Source organism: Symsagittifera roscoffensis, chromosome 8, assembly GCF_963678635.1.
Source record: "Symsagittifera roscoffensis chromosome 8, txSymRosc1.1, whole genome shotgun sequence".
NCBI lineage: Eukaryota > Metazoa > Xenacoelomorpha > Acoela > Convolutidae > Symsagittifera > Symsagittifera roscoffensis.
Window position 1 is genome coordinate 1,466,483 of NC_087069.1, and position 21,256 is coordinate 1,487,738.

General features: G+C 33.0%; 1 protein-coding gene across 1 annotated transcript in view; it reads left to right on the top strand.

Moving 5' to 3' along the window:
- Positions 1–464: 464 nt before the first annotated feature.
- The window catches only part of LOC134853023 (histidine--tRNA ligase, cytoplasmic-like), a 226,354-nt gene continuing 205,562 nt past the window's right edge, over positions 465–21,256 (top strand). The window contains exon 1 of the mRNA XM_063868938.1: positions 465–475. The gene's annotated coding sequence lies outside the window, so the exon portion shown is untranslated. The remainder of the gene's footprint in view (positions 476–21,256) is intronic.

A 21,256-nucleotide genomic window follows, 5' to 3' on the forward strand; every position in this document is an offset into this window, starting at 1 on the left:
TATCCAATCAGAAAAAAGAGACAAAAAGAGGAAAAATGAGGGAAAAGGACTGCAGAGACTTTTTCAAAGCAGATGCAAAGTCTAATTTCTTCCCTCTAGCTTGTTGCAGTAACCATAAAACGTATAATAAACGGGAGCCGGGACTTTTTAAAGAGTAATTCAGGTGCAGAGAATTGCTTTGTTTATGTAGCAGAACTTATTACTGCTATGACAACAAGTCAGACAAGTTCATATTCAGTAGTAAACGTAGCCCCATGGCAAAAAAAACAGGAGAGTTCTCGATGAAGCAGTTAACCTTCCATCTGCTAACAGAGGATTCAGAACTATAAATCATATGGCTTTTACATATGTACAGACAAAGAAAAGACTTAGTTAACTTGATTCAAAAAGACAAGTTAAAGATGATGGAATTCCTTCAAAACCGTTGAGATTATAAGAACTGATACTAAATTTGCAAGTGATGCAACTTATTAAACCATTGAACGAATTAGTACTTTCTTGGTGTTTTTTATAAAGTTGCGGTGAAAATCAAATAAGACGCAGTGATTTATTTATATATTTTTTGTAATTTAATTTTTTTCTCAAATTTTTTTTTTGAAGTTTCAGTAAGTTTCAGCATAGTTTCAGGTAGATGGTACACTGTTTAAAAAAAAGACTATCTAAAAATATAGTTATTAGGTCAAACTATAACAAAGCTAATCGAGTTTTAAAGTTTTTCGAAAAAAACTCTTCATAAAAATTCCAAGTTTTTGCCTAAAAACTCTTACCACTAACTTACCATGAATTAGAAAACTAAATAAAATACTTTCATTTCCTAATCTACACGTAATTTACCAGCGTTATCCACCAATTAGATATCGCGCGCCTTGAGTTTTGCAAAAAAACTAGACATTTTCACAAAAAGTCCAAAGAACATTCGTTTTTCTTACCATTCTAACATTCTCTTACCATCACATAAACCACGAATTCTTACCGTTTATATTCCCTATCCTAATACAATGTAGACTCTATCCCCAACGTTAAGTTATAGCTGGAAGACCTGATGCTCTGTTCCCTAACTTATAACATGGGGGTCTTCGAGGACCCCCCACTTTAGCCTCAACTTGTACTACTTTTCGATATGACATTTTAGAGCGGGTATCTGTTTGATGGGGCTCTGGTTATACAGTCTTTTTGAGAAATTTTTGAGCTGATGAAAAAATTTTAAGCTGCTATCTCTAATGATGAAAAGTTTTTGAGCTGGTATCTTTGCTGTCATGCTTTATTACTGTCTCAAGGGTGTTTTATGCGTGATAGCTTTCTGCAAAATTTCACCCGTACTTTGTGTCAACTTATGAAGCCACATGCCCAAAGTCAGTATCAATTCGTCGGAGTTGGCACTTTTAGCAACCATATCAGTCAACTCATTTTTTACATCGACCGCTCGTTCTATATAAATCCTACATTTTTCAGTATTTGTATCACTTTTTGAGCAACGACTCTGACTCTCTATGTATTACAAAATAGTTTCTCGGCGTTTATAATGTTCGTTCTCGAGATTGCTACGTTTGTCGAACAGCTTCTTCTTTTCTTCTGAAGTTTAATTTTTATGCTAAATAAATTTTAACGCATTGAGTCAGTTTGGATTGCTCAACAATTTTTTGTTTTCGTACTCAAGTTCGTTTTCGTACAAGTTTATTACTTGAATAATTTTTACCACGTTCGTTTGGCTGATCAAAGATCTTTTTGAATCGTTCATTGACATCTACTTCAATATCTTGAATTTTCGTTGACATCTCTAGCTTTTTCTCCAGCTAACATTTCGAGGTTGCTTACAAAATCAATTATCAAATTCTGTGAATCCTTGTTGTACAAAAAGATGGGTCCATCAATCAAGTTTGATGATATACAGACTAAAATTGGGACATGTTTTTCAATCCAGATTGTATTTTAGTTCCTCTGTAGGAACACAAATCGACGCGAAATTGCAAATTGCCAGATCATTGATTGTTATCTTCAGAAACTGGAAGATTGAATCCTTCTAGCTTTTCAAACAAGGTTTCTTGGAGCTCATACACTTTCTTTGGTTAAAAATATCTCACTCGATCCTTGCATCTCAGGAGATGCTGATTCAAAAGGACTGATTTGTGTAAAAAGGTGTCACAGCTAGGGCATTGAAAGCACTTGCAGAAAATATTGATTTTATTTTACAGTAGTTTAACTGTTTTATCAAATTTTCCATTTTTTTCTTCTACGCATTCACCTTCTTGGATATCGAAATCGTATGTAAAGATGTTTTTTTTTGCACAACAATTTCTGCGACAGCAGGTAAGTCTTCTACAGAAAATTCGACACAAAAAAATTTTTTACGATCATAACCAGACCCTGATTCAAATTCAGTTAAATATCTAGAAGTGTGAGAGTCGAGATCATTGTGCCCGTACATGGCCAATGCGCGGAAAAGACACAAAGAGTCTTTGTAAGGTTCCTTGTCTTTGTTAGATAAAAGACAGTTTGCTTGCTTATGTCGTAATAAAGGTTCGGGTAAGACAGAGTCTAGACCCCATTGGAATGTTTTTGAGCAAAGCAGCAAAAATTGAGACGTTAGTAATCAAGTTGAAGCGCTATTTTGTGTTTTGACGTTCTTGGGTACATTGCTCAACAATATCAATTTTTTTTAATTTTTCGTTGTACTGTTATCAAATCCGCTTTCGTACGAACTAAGTGGGAAATTTCAAATAAAGTATTTTTTCATGGGCGTAGAAATATCGATCTTCACCAGTGTCAATATTTTGAAGAAGAAACTTCAAGGCAAGGCTGATCTTTGCGGCAGGATCGAGCTTGTTGAAGACTTTTTCAAGTTTCTCGTTGATTATTTTAGTGTTGAATACCTAAGTTAAATACTGTATGTGTCTCCTATTTTCAATCTCCGCATCCACCAGAAAATGTTGACAAGCACTAAATTCCTCTTTCACTTTTTCATCATCTTCCCCTTCTTCCCGCAAAATTATGTTCAAGTCCGCTACAGTAACACTGGGTTTCCATTGTTTTGCTTCATGTTCCTTTCTCCGACGTTGATGGAGAGAGTAGTAACTTGGGAACTCTTGTTCGCAAAAAGGACAAACACTCGACTGCTTCAAACTTGGTTGAGCCTGCTTCTTGGCCATATGAAAAGTCTTCACCACCAACACAATTTTGCTTTTATCCTAATGATGTCATCGCCTACGCAATTTTCTAATTATGGAGAAATTTCTAGAAATCAGAACCTACGCAATTTTCAAAATATGGAGAAATTTCTGCAGTTTTCTATTTTAGAAAACAAACCAATCAGACATAACAATAGTCTTTATATACCAATCAGACATAAGAATAGACTATTTAAAAATAGTCTTTTTTTTACAAAACGTCAATCGAAAATAATTGAATTTCCTTAAGTTACTCTACAAGAAATGAAAAATATTCCTTGTGAGTTCCTTATTGTTGAAAAAGATGGAGATTTTTTTTCACAGTTTTTTGAGCGTTTATGTTGTCCAAAATAGAGTTCTCCGACTAAGCAAAGACCTATTCAGGAAAACTTACTCAATCAAAGAGTTTACTTTTGAACCGAGTATTGGGTATCAAAGGTATAAAACTACTGCACCTGGTAAACCTACACCTGACTAGAAAAGAAATTTTTATTTTTCTTAAAGAAAGTTTTAATTTAATTAAAAAATTCCTACGAAATCAGATCGAAGACACTTTTTATTCCTTATTCGATACCCAAAATTGTCAAAACTCCCCCCTGCAAGGCTCTTTGTTTCTTCATTTCTTCAAAGATTTTCAAAATTCAAAATCTTGCATGATCAGTTTTGGAATAAGCTTTCTAGAGATTTGTGGTGAAAAATTCATCAATTCCGATATGTTCTATATCAAAATCAAAAAAATTAACTATCCAATCAAAATTTAGCAATTTCTCATTGATTACATACAAAAAATTCAACTAGCTTAAAGACAAGGTTTGCCGAGATGCTTATTCTTCCAATTTTCTCTCTTTTGTCACTTATATTGGCAATATTTCTTAATTTTACAGCAAACAACTTTTGGTCATTCTTTTTTGTGATTGCTTTTGTGTACACTTTTACCTATTTGAAAGATTTAGGTCCTCAAAAAGTGATGTTTTTGATAGGATACAACAAACTAAAACAAATGAACAATTTTCGTGGTTGGAAACGACAATATGTAAAAATATCTCAAATGGAACTTTGTTTCCTGTTGAACAGGATTTTTATTTGAGAATCCCATAAAAGGAAGCTGAAATCTGATTGGACACGTCCAACTAAGGAAAACCAATTATGATTGGTTAAACCAACACATTCGAGTTGAAGATACCCCTCTCTCTTAACTAAAAACATTTTACTTTCCACTTAACTACCGTCAACTAACTCCTCTCTCAACTCTAAGTTATTTAATTTGAACTAAACGACCGTCGACTACCTTACTCTCATCTGTAAATCATTCTTGTTTTTAATCTGTATGTTTCACTCAACTTGTTGCTTAAAATGATCTTCCCAGAGCAAAACAGCAACCTTTTAAACTGTGTTTTTGCCTGATCTAGTACATATTCAAGTACAAGAAACAGTCTCTGGACTATTTTTTGGCTCGAATGGACATGCCAATCCAAGTCTGGAATATGTTGGAGTTGATGTGAAGTAATTTCAACGAACATCGTATGAGGCAAGTACCCATGACAGAAAACCAACTTGAAGAAATGCAATTGACGGAGGATGTGGCTGAGCACGTGGAAATTAACTGCCCCGAAACTCCTGACTCTACTAGGTTTGTGGCTCAACCAGTCGAAGATTTCCTCTTTCTTGGATAAAGGGATCTGTGGAGAACCAAATTAACATCGAAGAGGATGAGGGGTTATCTGAGACCAAAACTCCAGCCAGCGAACCACCAAGACAACCACCAGCGATGGAGGTAAGAAAAGTTTTGCGCTCCATTGAGAACTTGCCAAAATTTGAGAACTCAGCTGCTCGACAGCTCTTTGATTTGTGAAAATATTGAGTACAGTCTTGTGTTTTTTAAATTAATTTCTTTGTAATTTTTTTCTAAAGAGATAGGAACAAAGAGATAAAATAAGAGGTCATAGAAAAATTTGTTTAAAAAAACTTTGCAAACGCAAAGTCTTTTAAGACGTTTGTCTAAAAACATTGTTAAAAATCAAAACAATTTTGCCATTGGTAGATACTTTCACAAATTTTGTTTTGCAATTTTAAGTAAAAATATAAAAAATTTCAATATTTAAAAAGTTTTTCAAAGTTTACGCACACAAGATAAAAAATTATTACAATTTTGCACTTATGTTAACAACTTTACAATAATTTTTGCAAATCAGTTATCAAGTTCTGTGAAACTTTGTTGTACAAAAAGATGGGTTCATCAATCAGGTTTGATGATATAGAGACTGTAATGTGGACCATTTTACCAACCCAGATTTTAATTTATGGTTCTTTTAGTTCCTCTGTAGGAACACGAATTGACTCAAAATTGCAAAATGCTAGATCATTGATGGTTATCTTGAGAAACTGGAAGATTGAATCCTTCTTGCTTTTCAAACAAGGTTTCGCGGAGCTCATACACGTTCTTTGGGTAAATATGTCTCACTCGATCCTTGTATCTCTAGAGATACTGATTCAAGTGATCTGATTCGTGAAAAATGGTGTCACAGCTAGAACATCGAAAGCCCTTGCAGAAACTATCGATATCATTTGTATGAATGATTTGGTTGCTAAACTCAGTAGTTTAACTGTTTTATTAGGTTTTCCAATACTTCGTCGAGATTTTTCTCCTACGCATTCACCCTCCTGGATATCAAAATTGTAAATAAAGATGTTTCTTTTCCACAGTTTCCTCGATAACAGGTATTTCTTCTACAGAAACTCCACAAAATTTTTTAGAATCGTAACCAGACTTTGATTTAAATTCAGTTGAGTTTCTAGAAGTGTGAGAGTCGAGATAATTGTGTCCGTTCATGTACATGGCCAAGCTCGGAAAAGACACAAAGGGTCTTTTTAAGGTTCCTTGTCTTTGTTAGATAAAAGGCAGTTCACTTGAGTTCTCCGACTAAGCAAATACCTATTCAGGAAAACTTACTCAATCAAAAAGTTTACTTTTGAACCGAGAATTGGGTATCAAAGCTATAAACCTACTGCACCTGATAAACCTACTACATCTGACTAGAAAACTTTGGAGACTTGCAGAGATGCTACTTGTTCAATCCAAGTCTGGCATATGGTGGAGGTGATGCTAAGGGATTTCAACGAACATCATATGAGGCAAGTACCCATGACAGAGAACCAACTTGAAGAAATGCAAATGATGGAGGAAGTGGAACTTGAGAACTGTCATGCGGTGTATGACATAGCAACATACAAGAACGGAACGGTATATGCCACAATCAAGAAGTACATAGCAGAGGAGAACGAAATCTTCAAGCAAGTTGCCAATGTCAACTTTACTTTAAATGAGTTGCATGAACTCACCCAAGTCTTGGAGATTTTATTCTTTTGAGAACTGCAATGTTCAACACTTTTGTTTACTGATGTTTTTATAGTCATGTCATTCAAATAAACATCTTTTTGAATAAATTTTTTAAAATTTCCTTGAGCTGAGCAGTATGAGTTGGAACATTGTTTTTTTTCAGAAATCTGGTTTTAAAGCTTCAAAATAGTTTGATATTTTTTCATACCATCCTAGGAGAAAAGTCCCAGAGTATTTCGCTAACAATTTTGAAATCTCAAAAATTACCAAATTTGCAAGATTTGGATACAAAATCTCAATTTTTTAATTTGAGTGGATTTTGCATAATGGAAGACGTAAATTTTTTCTAAGTTATCGGTCAGAAAAAAAAATAATTGATCTCATAGAATTTTGTGGGAGAGGAAACAACAGGAAAAACAATCAGCAAATTCAGTTGGAAGAAGAGGAGTACAATAAACTGGTTGTTTTTATCCCCTCTTTTTTTCTTTTATGAAGAAACATTCAAAAAATCTTGTATCATTATTGACGAAAGCACTGTAAAAAATGAACGTTCAGAAATCTAATGAAATTCTCAGAAATTTTGATTTGATTAAGCAAGAATTTTCTTCAAACTCAAAAAGAAGAAATTATTCTTTTTGTACCTGTATTGGTTTTGGCCCAAACATAAATTTGAAAGAAAACGAGCGGAGCAAAAATTCCCTTTTGGATGTCTAATTGGATACGGAAATTCCCATATGGATTACCTTTTTGCGAATTCAAAAATTTTCAGACTTCATACAATTTTTCATAATGCAGCTGGGTCTGTCATGTCTACTACGCTTGAGGGACTTGCTTTTTGTTTTGCTTTAACTGGATTTCCTAGTTCTTGCTTTCATGGTCAGGTTACTGGATTGCTTTTCTGTTTAAATTTATTATTGAAAATTTTGCTTCAAAAGTATGTATCGTTCGATTGTTAGTCATTTTAACCAAAAACCTCAATGGGGAACCGTTAACATCATGAGTCTAGTTGCTTTGTTTTTTGAGTGTATTGAAAACAAAATAGTGAAAGAGTTAGGAGTTTTTGAAAATGGACAAAATATGAAATACTTCTTTCTTCCCCCAAAAAAAAGCAAAGCAACATCTCAGTCTGCTTGGTGCACAAAGGATCTTCATTGAATCAATTGAAGGAGTGGTTATGAAAAGTATACTGAGCTGGATACTCACTTGAAAAATTAAAAGCTCCAGAAACGGAGTTTTTTTTGCTAAAGGTTAAAAAAATGTAAAATTCTGTCAGAAATTTTGGAAACAAACGTTACAAACCTGGATGACTACGCATGCCCAAAATTTCAATTATTGAATTTCGAAGATGAAGAAAAAAGGGAGGTGTAGCAGTTACCCATTTTGTCATGAAAATATTTTTCACTGTGCAGAAAGAAAAGCATTTGCATACGGAACATTGACTCGATGTTTTTTATTATAAATTGTAAACTATATAAATCGTTTTGTATTGTCTTATGCTTTTGAAATTCAAATATTCATCAATATTGTTTTTTTTATTCCAAAGTTGAGATGAGTGGTGAATGTGACAAGCAATTACATATAGAAAATTTAGTTTTTGATGAGTAGAATCATTAACAAAAATCTTGGAAATTTTTTGGGCGTTACTCAATTTATCAATCCTGAAGTTGATAAATTTATCAATTCCAAAAAAAAACAGAAATGGAACAAAAGAAAGAAAAAGAGGAGATTGTACCAAAAAATTTTGATTCTGTTTACAGTGATGTAAATGTGAGATTCAAAGCCAGTAGCAATGATCATCTTATTGATTTAATTTTGAATTCTCTTAGAAGTAGACTAAGTCAGTCAGAGATATCATGTTAGATAATCGAGACAACAAAGGTTCTATTGTAGAGTTTGTGTGTGCACTAAAGCGAGAAAACATCATTTTCCAGATATTTCCTTTGCCACTTTGGAAGCAACTCAAGTTCAATCTAAATTTGTTAGCAACAAGAAAGCCAAAGCGAAAGACAGAGGAAATCTAAAAAGACAAGTCTGAGCAGATTGTATTCTAGTGGTAGAGCTGCGTACGCATCTGTGCAAAATTTGAGTAAAACGAGCTGCTTGTCAAACAAAGAAGTGGAAAAATTCTCACAAAAAAGCATCGTTAACAAAAATATATCTTTTTCAAAATTTATCAAAAAAATCTGGGGAATAGGCTTGGCTTTTGTAGATAATTTAGCTAGTTAAATATTTATTGGTTGCTATTGATATTTTTTCACGACTTGTCAGCGTTCAAAAACTGAGCCACCTTTCAAAAACAATCTTTCAAAAAAACACTCCTGAAAAACTTTGCGTTGATAAAGAACAAAATATGGGGGAATTTTCAAAAAATTTTGCAAGGAGAAAAAAAGACATTGAATTTTACTCAACAATGAGTGAAAGAAAAGCTGCATTTGCAAATAGAGCCATCCAATCATTACAACACAGAAGTTACCGCTACATAGAAGATCATGGTGAAAAATTCATTCGCAATACCTCAATTTGTGTCTACAATGAATTGTCACGTCAAAAGGTCTATTGGGAAAGCACCTAGAGATGTCAAGAACACTGATTTCCTGTATATTCAGTACAATAAACCTCTAACAAGGTATATTAAACCAAAAACCAAAATTAGGTATAGCATGAAAGTTTCAAAAAATGATATTCCTTTCCCACAAGATACAAACCACAGTTTAAAGATGAAAGTTTTAAAACTTCGGCAAAATCTGCAGAAAAACTCCTCCATACATCATCAAAGATTTAGAAAAAGAAGTCAATATGGCAAAAATTTATGGAAAAGAGCTGAAAAAATGTTCAGGTTAAAAGTAGGACATTTTTTAAATTAGGTTTCTATCAATCATTTGTCATTGATTCTTTCCCTATTGAGCTAGTTTTTAATGCTTACTTTAGTTGTTATCCGAATAACAGTCTGAGTTCTTTTACAAGTTTTCTACCTGAACAAAAACATTTGAAAGGAAAATAGGAGGTTGCAATTTCAAAAAAATCATACCCTTTTTTGTACCAAAATGTTGTTGAGGGAAAGATTACATTCGCAGATGTCAGAGAAAGTCCTTGGGAGAAAAGAAACATCCAAGAATTGTTGATATAGTTGAAGTCATGAACAACAAAATTCAGGAACGTCTAGGTGCACAAACAATTGAATATAATGGAATCTATGTATCAGTAGACAAAATTACACTGAAGAATACCGTTCATTTACATGAGAATCAAACAGGGTCTATTATTCAAGATTCTGGCTTGAATCACGTTTTTGTTTCATTTTTAGAACAAAATCAAACAGGGGTTATAATAAAAAGAAAAGGTCCACATTATCCTCAGTATTCTTACGACATTATAATAATACATTCTTTGATGATGTATAGTGATATTACAGAATACAAATAGTCGGTGATACAACAACTCCCTTATTGCGTTGTATTCCATTCATCACCAAAGTAAAAAGTGGTGATATATATTCTACAGGACAGTACATGATTTATCAAGCCCTTGCAAATTTACAGTTTAAAAAACTGTTTAAAAAACTCTTGCCATAGTATCAAGACAGAACAAAGAGATAGTACAGGTGAAAAATTCTTTTTGTATTCGAAGGAATTACCCGAGTTGTTCTCTTGTACCGCAAGATTTTGAATAATATTTTTTGATTTAAACTTCACACGAAATGGTTGCTCAAAATTCAGTTGACTTCCCTATTTTTCGAGGACATGCAAGACAACGTGGAAGAGGTTTTGGAGCACTTGCACAAACTCCTGAGAGAACTGCAATTCCCTTTATTAAAAAATATATAGTCCCAACTGCGAAAAGAATTGGGGAAGATTTGTTTGAAATCGCTGCTCCAGAGATTGGGGAAGTTGTTAGTGAATGTAAGAAACTTATAGCATTTGCAAAAGATGTGGGAACAAAAACAGCTGGGAAACAATTGGAAGGTGGAAAAAAGAATTCAAGCGTAGAACTGGTAAAACCAGATCAATTTCTCGAAAAGTAGACCGAAAAACAGTCGCTCTCGCAAAGACATTTTGACATTAAAATATGAATATAAATCGAGGTAGTCATTTCCGGTACGGGGCTTTTACAATTTCTTCATTGAAGAATTTATATAAAGTCCCAGTTTTGGAAACAACTATGTCATTACATACAAGAAGTATTCCCCAGTACTTCTCTGGATGAAAGCAGTATTAAGTTTGAATTTGAAACGGATCATACTCTCCATATGACTATGCGGGGTACCCGTCTCAGTTTAAAGTTTCAATTTATCAAGGGAAGATTGTTTGATGCTTTTAAGAAAGAAAACATAGAACATAAAGCAAAATGCAAGGATGATTCAGATGAGGAGCCAGAACCTTACTCAACTTATGTAAGCAACCTACATCTTTCACTATTCTCCAATTGTGAAGTTTATTTTAACAATACAATGGGTTACAATGCTAATGGATTATATCCTCATAAGGCACAAATAGCGAACGAATTCAACTCGTCGGCAGTGAGAAATAATGGATTATTTGCTTGTCATGGATACAAACTCGAAGAATTCTCTGATGCATTTGACATGCATCTGTTCACTGATAGAGCAAACTTTTTATGAACAAGGACAGTTGTTTTTACTCTATGGGAGGCTCGCCATTAATTTGTTTACTTGAGAAATATTGTTACTAGCAAACACCAAAGTTCGAATTAAACTTATTCGAGCTAGACCTAATTCTTACATGTTATCCAAATGTCGGTCTGAAAATTGTTGATTGTTCGCTGTTTACCAAAACATCAAAACTTGAAATGAAATCTGGAAACAGATTCTGCTGAATACAACTACATGGAAAATGTAGCAAGAACCTTCATCAATTCATCTCGTCAAAACTAATTCAAACCAGAAAATATTTTCAAAATCGCCCCAAAAAATATAGTAACTGTAGCAATGAAAACAATCAGCTGTTGCAGGATCTTCTCATGAGAAACGTTTCAGCTATCATCATTTCCATTTGAGAGCGCTTAGAATTATTCGGGGTGGAAGAGCAATTGTTTCTTTTGATACAACTTCTCCGTGTCGTCCTTGTGTTACAACAATGAAAGCAATGCAGTTTAACTAAGATTTGGCAGCTCATCCTATGGAAGAGATTTTCAAAATCATTATAATCTAGTTTTGGACTTGACTTCATCACAGGATGCAGCTGAACAGTTGCATTATCCTACACTTAGTGGATAAAGCCTGATATTAGAAATGTTTTTTGCCAATTTCCCTTGAAGCAAGTAACGGAAGTGATAGTCTTGGGAGAAAAACTATCAAACGTTCAAATTGACAAATGCGGTACAGTTGCTGAAAGCGTTTAATTTCTTTGGGTTTTCAGGTTCCTATAAAAATATGGTAAATTTCTTGGGAATTTCCATCGTTACTGTCTCTGTACTATCTATTTTGTTTCATTAATCTTTTCTTTTTTTAGTCCTAAAGTTCACTATCAAACTATCAATTTCCTTGTTTTCAGATGTAAATCAGCTTAAAATTGTAAAATTGGACAATTTTTTACTTCTGCATTTTATTGAGAGAATTCGTGGCCTCAGATTCAAGTACATGGGATTTTACCCCTCTGATAAGGTACCTCAACTAACAAAAAACTTTTTTGCAATTGCTGAATCAGCCCCCAAGCAATGATAGAAGAGAACACTGGATCATGATTGCTCGACTGGACAAAACTTACTACCTTGCTGATTCTTTGGGTTGAAAAAGAACAATTTATTCCTTTGTTAACAAAAAGTATTGGCGAATGGTTCCCAGAAAGTTAAAAAAAACTGAAAATTTGTTCTTTTATAATTTTTCCAGAGAAATTTGAATCATATTCATGATGTGTATAATTTGAATTTTCAAAGTAATTTTATCTAAACGTGTATTTTTTTACTTGTAAGTGTAAGTTTTCTTGATTTATATTTTTTCTTTGTAATTTATTTTTTTTCTCTCAAAAATTGACGTTTTTCGAAGTTGCAGTAGGTTGCAGCATAGTTTCAAGTAGAGGAAAAAATTTTTAGAGAATCAGATTATCTAATAAGTTAGTTAAAAGGTCGAATATTACCAAATCTTATCGTGTTTTGAAGTTTTTTCTGGAAAAATTTTGATAAAAATTCTAAGTTTTTGCCCAAAAACGCTCACCACTAATTTACCATGAACCAAAAAACTAATAACAGAACCATCAATCTAAAACCTGCACGTAAATAATCAACCATGTTTACCAATTAGATAACGCGCGCCAAAAGTTTTGCGAAATTCTAAAAATGTCAATTTTCTTGCCATTCTTTTGCCATCACACAAATCATGAAACCTTACCATTGGTTTTCCTTTACCTAATACATTGTAGAATCTTTACCCAATGTTAAAACATAGCTGGGAGACCGGATGCTCTATTCCCTATCTTTAAATATGGGAGTCTCCTCACTTCTGCTCACTCATCTACTACTTATGTTTACTTCCGTGTTGTATATGTGACCGAACCTTCAATTGAAGGGTGGTTGTTTTTGGTGTTTTTAGAAAATTGTTCAGCAAGTATTGCAAAGAAAAAAGAGGCTGCAAAAGGATTGATTGAAAAACCGCTTTTTTTGTGATCCACGACGGTCGAACGAAATATTCACAATCCTTCATCAGCGAATTTGATGGAAATGTGAGCTAAAAAAATCACGGGGTTCGAATCAATTGTCTAGACTTTGAGAATAATCTCAAAAGCAACATTTTTACAGCGTCCTTAAAGAATAGGGCTCGTGCATGAATATTGAAGAACGAGAAGTCGAAGATGAATGCATCGAAGAAGAGGCAGAATCAGACACATCCACTCTCTTTTCTAGGTTTCAAAAAAAATCAACTGACCTTTTCGATGCCATAACTAGAGAGATACATCATTACTCTACCAGTATTACATCATATGGATGGTGGTCGGTATGAGTGGTCGGTATGATATACATTTGCTTGACGGGGTAAAGGTGCACTTAGCAAAATTATCATCTTACTGATTCCTTACGATCTTTTAAAACACAACATGAAAAACAAATAGCAAAAATCAAAAATTACTTTTTAAACACCGAATAATCTTTTAAACTAAAGGCCCAATATCACCATCCTCCGAAAGCAAATCACATTAAATGGTAGTTTAGACGCCTTTGCACATTATGTGGTTTTCAACCAATTAACACACTGCAGAGCTTATTATGCATATAGGTAACTCGGAGAACTTGGATATCCAAGTTTGGAATACCCGAAATCCTTCTAGCGGAAGAAGACAATGAAGAAGAAAAAAACGATTCAAGACCTTATGCTAATTATACAAAATCAAAAACACAATTAGAACTTAACATGCTCTATGGATTGATGAACTAGTTGAAGTCATGAATCTGTCATTGAAAGAGTGTTTAAGATGTGATAAAAATTTAAAAAAATGACAAAAAGTCATCAAATCTTCAACAGAAATTGTCAACAAAGAATAGAACAAAGCGTTGTTGATCCCACTAGCAGATGATTCACATAATAGCACAACCTTTGGTTCATCACCACATGAGATGGTTTACGACGAAGGCATCTATAAAATCACAAAAATTTTCAAAGCAATAAAAAGACTTAGTATAATAAAAGTAAACACCTCAAACTCACAATGACCTACAAATTAGACTTTGTGACTCATATCGAATGGATAATAATTGGAGATAAACAGAGTGAGGTATACAGAAAATACCAAACAAGTTTTTAAAAAGAAAAACATTAAATCACAAACTAACTCACTCATTCAGGAATTAACAAATGCGCCTCATATCAAATTCAGAGTTGAAAACTTATAACAATTTCCGAAGAGACTTAACCAAGTTTTTGAAAAGCAACAGATGTTACATGTAAACCTTTTGACTAAATTAAAAAAGATTTTTACTATACAAAAAATTATCTCCTACTCTAACAACCAAAAAAGAGTATGCTCGTCAGGAATAAAAAAATCATCTCAAATGCCTACAACGTTCCATTGCCTAAGACGAGCACTACTTGTAGTCCTAATAACACAATATTGTTAGCATTTTGTCGAAGAGTTTTAACAAGAACTTTACACTTCCTAAAATCAGAAGAAAAAAATATAGAATATCAAATAACAAAATTGCCGATCACACTACCATTTGAAACCTCCCACATCTCGATCAAAAACACAAGCTCCCGCACTAAATCCCCGAAAACTCTGAATATCAAGACGAACCGCAATACATACCGACATATGATATGTATCTTTCAATTTCACAAGATTTAGGACGAATATGTCATCAAAATTAAAACTAAACATCAGGATTAATAACAGAGAGACAAAAAAATCAACCCTTCGGACAAAACATAAAAATTACAACACCAAAAAAAAGTTCAATGTTTTTTTCAACTTCAAAACCATCATTTTCTTAAGTAGCATGATCAGAATTCATTTCAGAAACTTCTGAATATCCAAACACAAGTTCAACATTATGTACACTACATATATTTCAAGTTTTGCACAATTACTTCATTTTCTGCCCAAGTAGGAGATGACCAATTTTACTCTCCAAAATCCGCAAAATGTCTTCCATATTGGATGAACTAAATTAATCAACAAGTTCTAGAGAAAGACCCAGTTCATTTGGAAAACCTCGTCATCTCCTCCGCCAACAACATTTTCTCTAAACTTCACACCTTCTAGTTCAAGCATACCACAATTTTAAACATTCACATCAGAAAAACAACGAAATTGAAATAACATGTAATATAAAATCCAGAAAAAAATAAGCTATCAAGACCTGACTGAAACACTTTTTTAGCATATTCTCTTTTTTACGGACAAAATTCAGATAGCAGACGTCTTCGTTAGTGCGTTTTACATCCTTCACACTCAATATTAACCGCAACAAACAAAACCACAATTTGCAAATTTTCAAGAGTTAATCTAAAACTTTAAAAATTGTTTGCTTCCTTTTAGACACTACCACAAAAATTCATGTAGATAAAACTCAAGCACGAATGATACAATTCCATCAGAATATGGTTTGGTATCAAACAAAAACCTGTAGGTAAAACTTACAGAAAAATTGCTAGCATCCAAAATAAACAAACAAGTTTTCAAATTTACCCAGAAACAGAATACATTTGTCAGCATTTGAACTTTTTTTCAAAGCTCAAATCACAGAAACTTGAGAATAAATTAATAATTGATTTAATATGGACAAAGGAAAACTGTCTATCCTTGCAATATCAAGTAATAAGAAATACAGACGATAAAAACAGTCTTATTTACCTGTTTCACTATCTGAAATCAAAGGAAACGTAGCTGTATAAGTTCTTCCAAACAACCGCGACAGTACACGTCCCTAAGAACTATCACTGATGAAACACACATAATTTGGAGCCTTTCACTAAGACACTTGCTCACATTTGTAAACTTGACATCTTAGTTAGTAGAATGATTTAAGAAACTTCACTCCAGAACTCGATACATTTTATCAAGCATGTGAATTCGAACTTACACAAATCCTTAAATCACAAACAAAACCATAATTTGCAATTAGTTTCTTTTCAAGTGTAAGTCTGTTTTCAAGAGTAAGTTTTGAATACTGTTTGGTTCCCTTTAAACACTACTATAAAAGTTCAAACACGAACGATACATTTCAACAGATTATGATGTGGTATCAAACAAAATTTTGAGCTTATCCTTACAGAAAAAATCCTAGCATCGAAAATGGACTGATACGTTTTCCAAATAACTCAGAAACAGAATACATTTGTAAACCTTCGAAGTTTTTAATCAAAACTCAATACTCAGAAGTTTAAGACTAATATGAAAACAGAACTTTTAATTAAAAAAAAGTAGATTGATAAGGTTGATTATTCACTCAGGTTGAATAAACTCAAAATTGATTATTCACCATCATAATCTAAATCAACATTTTCAAGGAATTTTCAGAAAAATTGATCCAAATCGACGTCATTCGATGCTTCAAATGTATCAAAAATTAGCTGAATCTGTAGGTTTTTTAGCCATTGATACATAAAGCTATAATCGATGTTTCGAAGATATCATATCACAATCCAGAAAAAAGAATCTTCCAAATGCTACGCCTAACTACTAAGGATTATTATTCTCTCTTCCTTAAGGGGTCTAAAACAACTGTGCAAGTATGTGGTTACCAAAAAAACGCCCTCACGTAGAATTTTTGGAAAATTTTATTTTTCCTTGTATAAATTCTTAGTGGAGGCACAAATCAAAAAATAAAATAAAAAATGAATAAAAAATCAAAAACATAGGACGAACCACAATATACAACACACGCACTCCTCAGCAGCACTATTACAATTACACAGTTTACAAAATCCCTAGGAATACAATCTAATAATAAGAATGATAGAAGAAGAAGAAGCCATTATCCGACAATTACATATACGAATGATCCTTACGAGCAGATAATTGAACAATTTCAAACTGTTGAAGCTCGTCCTCAAAGTGACAATAATTTCAGCGAACAACAATCCGTCACCTTCTATCCCTCTTTCTAATTTTTTCTGAACCCTCTCTGATTCATCGCTCACCTTCTTTCGCTTATATCAATGACCTTCTTCCCTTTCAGCAAAGTGTACCACTTTCAGCTTTTTCCACTACCTCATCTTACTCATCTTAGATGCATTTTGAAAATTCAAGCCGAATGCAAATACGTTGTCAACCAAGATTCAGATACGAACGCTTTACGTTTTTACTTTTACCTTGACTATTTAAGAAATCATTACGAAGAAGACTAAACATGTACAAACATTTTAAAATCATTTTCCTCATGGATAAAAAATAAAGAAACATAAGGCAACCCACAAACAAAAAACACGTGTGCAGAAAAGCACGATTTATTCGATACAGTTAATCTAGCGAGATCGTTAGACACAAATAAACAGTACACATCAAAAAGCTTAGGATCTTACAGACCCCATCGATAAAAATTTATTAACAAAATTCGAAATCCGTAATGAAATTTTTTCACCATATACACTCCAACTATCCACTGAATTACTTCAAAAATCTCAAAACTTATATCCCGTTATCAGACACATGATAACATAGCACTACTACAAAAAAATGTCACAGTTGATATTAGGAAACAAAAACCTACTATGAAATTTCCTAAAAACTTGTATTACCTCCATCAAGTAAACAACAGGTATCTTAAAATATTTTTACCCCAAGACAAAAGTAACCTGTTAACCTTTAAATTTTAAGTGCTTTCCATAACCGAAACTCATCGACTATCAAAGGACATAATATTTCAGAAAAAGAACAACCATTAACTTTTCTCAAAAAACATACTTCCCAAATGCATCAATGTGGATTAGAGTACTTTGTAATGACTGCCTTGTAATGACTCAATTCCCCTACCGAGTTTTTGAAAAGCAAGTGATGTTAGATATAAACATTTTAACTAAAACAGAATTGTAAGTTACAAAAATATCACTAAGATTCTTTTATGCATAATCATCTATAACCCTATAAAAACGCTCTTCAAGAATTGAAAAAAAAATTCTTATTTACTGGAACTAGAATTTATGAGTCACCAATAGTATTAATCATACGAACATTCCAGAACAATCGACAAAACAAAGACACAAAAACAATCATCACACAAAAGAAACAATTTCAACACCTTAAGACTAAATCCACTGAAACAAGAAAGATCATAAATTAGAAGATTAAATAATCAGACCACAAGAAGAAGAAAAGGAAAAGTTTAACTTCGTCAATCGTCTAGCTTGCAAAACTAACCAAGGAAAAAATCAAATACTTATTCCAAAATAAAAATTTGATTAAAGTAGAAATACACAAAACATGTAGAGGAAAATGACAAAGAAAAAATCTCATGCAAGGAAGATTTTAAACCAACAAAACAGCCTCAAGGAAATTCAAATAGTTTTATGCTTTCTTTCTTTTTGAATTTTTAATACTCTCTACAATTGATTTCTCTAACTTGAACATTCTGCGAGATCCAGCAAAAGAAACTGACCAGTCAAAACGTTTCTTTTGTAACGTTTTTTTATTCGCCATCATGTTTGAATTAAATGACTGTGTTTTACTTAAAACAAGAGTTATAACTCTAACTTCAGGACTACCTGTTCAAAATTAAACACAACCGCCATCTTTGGTATTTTCATCTCGAAAAAGCAAAATCTAAGTGACTGTTTTTTATTCAAAACAAGGACTATAAAACTAATTTCAGGACTTCCAGTTCAAAATTAAACACGACTTCCATTTTTGGTAACTTTATCGGTTTAACCAATCAGTAAAAAACAGAGCATTTTACTATGTAAACCTCCTGTTTATCTTTTAGCAATACCTATCAATTTCCAATTCCCTCGTCATAGTCCAATATTCAAAAGCCACCTTGCCTGTGAGAAAACTAAAGTTATGAAAAACCTCTCGGATAAAAGAAACTATCTCTACAAACTTTAGCAGAATTGTTTATCCCGATATCAGCTCTAATCCTGACAAGTTTCCAATGCCGAAGACCAGCACTAGTGATTTTCGTAATACACCGATCTTGTTAGTTTTTTTTTGTCAAAGAATACTAACAAAAACATACCGTTTCCTTAAATCAGAAAAAAAACAATATCAAACATCAAACATCAAAGCTTATCACACTTCCAACCAAAACCCCCACATCCGATCTAACCCTAAGTCCCACTCTAAACCCCCGAAAACACTGGTACCGCACGAACCGCAATAAAAACCGACATTTTAAACTATCCTTCAATTTCACTAAATTTAGAACGAATAAGTCATCAAAGTCGAAACCGAACACAAAGATTAACAACAGGTAAACAAAGAAATCACCCAAGACAAAAAATAAAATTTATTTTTTCATTAAAAAAAATTCCAAATAACTTCACCATCGGAACAACTTCTTGAACATCACAACCGGAGAATGTTTCAGAAATCTCTACATTCCCAGGCACCATCATGCACACCACATGAACAATCGAATGAATACTTCAACTTGTGCACAAATACTTCAGTTTCTGCACAGTTAAAAGATGACCCATTTTACCCTCCAAAATCCGAGCAACGTCTTGCATATTGGATGACCTAAAATTATCCACAAGGTGAACCAAATGTAGAAAAGTACACAGTTATTTTAGAAGACATCACCATCTCCTCTACCACCAGCAGTTTCTCTACCTTCCACGCCTTCTTTTTCAAGCATAACAAAAATTATTACATTCTCACCAGAAATAAAACGAAATTTAAATAACTGATTTTATGAAATCCGAAAACAAACAAGCCATTACGATCTGTAAGAACTTGTAGCACCTCCTCTACCTTACGGACAAACTTCAGATAGCACATGACTTCATTGTTCGATTTCACATCGTGTACACTACATACAGCGATATTAGCCAAGACGAATGAAACTATAGATTACTTTTGGTAACAGCACAAGAGTAAATCTTAAAATTTGAAAACAAAACAATCATTAGAAAAATTACACATTATCCAATACCTCTTTCTCAGCAGAACTTAACAGAAAAACACTAATTCTTCCTTTTGTTTGCAACGAGTTAATACAAAAATACGATAATAAGCCAAGTAAAAAATCGTTTATACTTTTATTTCTAATCATTTTTTCGTTTTTCCTATTTTTGTACACACTTATCTTCTATTAACCATCATAATAAATAATTTATTGCTTCTGACAAAATTATCTCGAATACTTCATGAAAATTTTTTGCCAAGAATAGGACCACAAGATCTTTCAGCATAACATTATGATTACAAAAAAAATTTCATCAAAAAATCAAAAAGTATGCCAAAATTCAAGTCACTCAAGGCGAATCAGATTCATAATCGAAAAAACAAAACAATACTCTAACCGCAACTTTATACTCAGAAGGAAGACCTACACCACATGTAGGTTGGAAATTCAAACAAAAAATCTGAAAAGAAAGTGCATTGAAAATCAATAAAAAGGGAAATAAAAATTGAATAGATCACAAAACATACAATCGAACTTACATTAAATGACTCTTATATCTCAATCGTGATGATTGAAAACACGAACTACACCGTTGAAAAATTAGTAAAAACAAAGTCAATTTTCCAGATTCAAAACATGAACAAACACTCTAATGTAGTAAATGTTCGATACAAACATCCCTACTAAGGCACATATGGAAGATTAGTCTATGTTCTTGGCGATAAACCTTGGACACCTCACATTAGTATCAACGAACCTTCCAAGCGTAGAGTTAGTACAAAAAAAAACAAGTTATCAAGTAAAAGTGTTTTTCGGTTGGAAAATACAATTAGAACAAAGTCAAGTCACGTGAGATATAAAAGCTAACACCATTTTATACGAAGGAACGATCTCTGTAAGAACAATTCAGGATATAAGGTTCCAGCAACTCGCACACAATCAATTTTTGATTGGTTTTCAAAGATAATTTCATAACCTTTCAAGTAGCCAAAAACCAAGCACGAATGATAAAACACCATCAGAATATGTCATCGACTCAATAACACTCGGTCGAAAAATTCCTCGTAAAAAACCCAGAAAGGAATCCCTACAAAAAAATTCAAGGCACTGAAACTAAACCAACGCGTTTTCATTTTTACCTAAAACAGATCACAACCTGTAACATCAACTAATGAAAGTACAGACGATGAACAATCTTATTTACCCGTTTCACAAAACAAAGGAAACGTACGAGGACAAGTTATTA